Raw genomic sequence first — 3,581 nt, forward strand, 5'->3', positions numbered from 1 at the left:
CTCTCAGGATGGAGATTACTTTATTATTTTGAAATTATGGACAAGGTTTTTGAAACACATTTTTAACTACATCCGTTTAGAAACAATTGAATTATCATTTCTTCGAACTGTGTTTTATATGAGAAACATAATTCAAGAACACGTGTTTTATTATTGGTCAGCACACAAAGCAATTTCATATTAATAGGAAAATTGCCAAGGATGATTCAAGACTATTTAATGATTCATTGACCTATCAGAATCCTTTTCCTCAACATTCAGGGACCATATATTAGCCTAATTATGCTCAGAAAGTTGATCCCAGACTATCATTTTTTAAATCTGTTTTAAAACATTGTTGCAAAACTCATTTAGAGAGGAGAAGGCTATAAAACTATATTTTATCAATACAGAAACCCTATATTTAATTAGCATTAGCCTGGCTTGTATCTTAGGACTCCTTCGTGATATCCTGCCTCAAGACCTTGGAACGTGCTATTGCCTGCCTGGGATCCTCTTTTCCTGCAGAGCCACATTCAGGTTGTTACGCCAAAGTCTTCTCAGAGATGCTTTCTCTGGTCACCTTGGAAAATACCAATCTAAATTATCTAAAATTTAACGATATCTAAAATATTGTTCCCTCTCCTCCATGCTGCTTTATTTTTCTTCAGAGCACTTACTCCTTGTATTCCATATCTACTATTTTTGTCTCTCTTCGCCATTAGAATGGAAGGAAACTCCACGAAGGCATCTTCACTGTTGAGTCTCTTGCTTCTAGAACGGTGCCCAGAGCATCAAAGCCCTTCCATGAGTATCTGTTGAAAGAATGAACACATGCGCATTTATCTAAATATTTTGGAATAATGTCTTTGGATGGATCGTTTAGTCATCCTTTGGCTTTATAAAAAAAATGATGGCAACTTCTTTGACTATGTTCAGTAGAGTATTTTGCATTATTCTAGGAGTAGTTTTTAAAAAGTTAGATTTCATGCTTAGCAATTTCCAGAAGGAAGAGGTGAAAATTGATAGCATAGTCTGAGTTGTGGTATATACCACATATTTATTAAATATATAACTGGTCGTTTCTAAACTTATTCAATAGTTTAAGCTTTCAAGTTTCGATGTTTAAATTGTCTTTTCTATTATTTCTCGTAGAGATGTGGCATCTTGAGATTAAAGATCAAAGATCTGAGCTATCTATTTATCATTTTTCCCCACATAATGCCAAAATCAAGGTAAAATCCATACAAAGAGTGATTGCGATAATAAAGAAGAAATTTGGGTCCATACAAAATGTGAGAGAAAAAATGATGTGAGTGGCTAAAAATGAAAGTTACTGAAATTGTCCGTTGTTTATATTTTTTGATTCTAGAAACTTAGCAGCTAAATTTTGGATTCAAGAAATTTAATCAAATCAACTCAGGTACTTAAAAGCAAAATTCTACCTGTATCCTTCAGATTGTCTGTTTTACTTTTATTCTTAAATATCACATTTTACATTCTGTGATAATCTTTAAATGACTCCAGGACCTATTTTAAATGCACAGGGCACTGAGTCAGTTAAACACAACAACAACAATGGTGAGCTCCATTTTGAGAAGAGCTGTGTATGTAATTCTTTTTTACATATTTTAATATTTCTGATGATAAATCGTATACTCTTATGATCATCTCAATGTAGAAAATGAACCAATAGCCTTACAACGTAGAGTCAAAATAACTTTATAGCTATTTTTAATCTAAAAAATCTCAATTTTGAATGGAGACTTTTTTTTTTAATCATCAAACTTTGACTTTCTTTTTGGTGAAATGGGGTAAAAGCTGAAAAAATAATAATTGAGGAAACAGTTAAAAATGACTTAGTTGTACTGATCCAAATGATCTTCGCCTGCTATCAAGGTTTGCTGCTGAAATTTTTTCCATTACCCGTCATCAAGAAGAGGAGAAGTAAGGTCTCTATAAATTATATGGCAGAGCAATTGCAGGAGAAAAATGGCAGCCATTATTTTACCAAATTACTTTTTATCTACAAGACTGATCTCCTTGCTGCCATGGTACTATAAATTAGGTGGTAATATTTGAAAAAAAGCTGTTGTTACTTAGTTTTAAGCTCTGCTCTATTGCTGACAAAATAACTTTGTCTTTTAAGTAAATCCCTTAAGACCCGTTGAGTACCTTGTAGTCTAGGTTACTGCACTTACTTGGTGCTAATACATTCTCATGATTAAAATCAATTTAAAGGAATGTTTCATGTAATTAGTATTATGAGAGTTAGCAAGAAGGATTATTAACCTGAAGAGTAGTTAATTTAACACAGAGTACCTAAATCCCTTGATATTCCATCTTCCGATAGAACTTTCTACACCAAGATAAAATTGTAACCTCTGGCATAGACTTCTATGTGTTTCAGTGTTTTTATAAATATTTGGGTATGGATAGAGGTGTGGTTTTGGTGAGAAAAAAATTCTAATACTTGCTCAGGGTCTATGATGTGTTAAGTATTTTATCTTGTTCCATGTTCCCAATTCGGGACCTTACAGATACCTGGTAACTGTATGTATTATTACACTCATTTTATAGATAAACAAACTTTCAACAAGTTATACAGCTTCAAAGAAGCTGACTCAAGATTTGTGACTCTAAAGCTGTGTATTTAGACCACCCCATATCATTCGCACACATTTTGTCTATAAGGGAAAGGCAAAGATAATTATGCTTATTTAGTTTGAAGAAAAGATGATTGAACGTGTCTTTAAGAAGGTGTATTGTTTGGGAGGCAAGGCGATGAATGGAAATGGTCCTGAAACTGAAGTTTAAGAACCTGGTTTCTTTTTTAGGCACTGAACAGTTTTGGGGGCAAACAAATAATTTAGCTAAAAAGAGATCCCATTTCCTTCCCTGTAAAAATAAGGAGTTGATTTCAATATTTCAAGTTCTCTTCTCTCCCAAATCACTTTGAATGTGTGATTTTGAAAGATTATTATTGCCTTAACTACCTTTATTTTAGATGAAGACAAAAAATGCCTTAAAATGAGTTTACAAAAGGTACAAAGGGAATTTTTGTTTACTTAAAGACAGGGATTTTTAAAAATTTGAAAGACCCACCTATTGGAATGTTTTGAGAGTGGATAAATCATACACCGAGATTTTGTCATTCATTTATCAAATATACTTCTGAGTCTTTTCTGTGTGCAAAGCACTATAGAAATGTTTAAGATATAACTGTTGCCTTCAAGGAGACTTTGCTCCAGTTGGAGAGATAGATGTTTAAACACTAGTAGGATATAATATTTGTACAATAATGGATCTCATCCTATTGAAGTGGTAAAAGGAAGAATTTGGAGACTCAACAGTAATTCAGAGTAGTTCTTTCTCCTTACTTGCTTAAAGCATAGGAAAGGCATTATGTAATCTAAAGCAATACTTTAAATAGTTCCTTTATCTCTCATCCATTTTCCTCACACAATCTCAACTCTGTGCTTGTTTCTTTTCCAAGTTTCCCCAAATCACACCTCTGCACATTTTGTGTCTTTTTTTCTTCTATTCTCACCATCCTCTAAGTACTGATTTTATAAGACAAAATCCAGAAGAAGCAGTCTGGC

Source organism: Pteropus vampyrus, unplaced genomic scaffold (assembly GCF_000151845.1).
Source record: "Pteropus vampyrus isolate Shadow unplaced genomic scaffold, Pvam_2.0 Scaffold75, whole genome shotgun sequence".
Classification (NCBI taxonomy): Eukaryota; Metazoa; Chordata; class Mammalia; order Chiroptera; family Pteropodidae; genus Pteropus; species Pteropus vampyrus.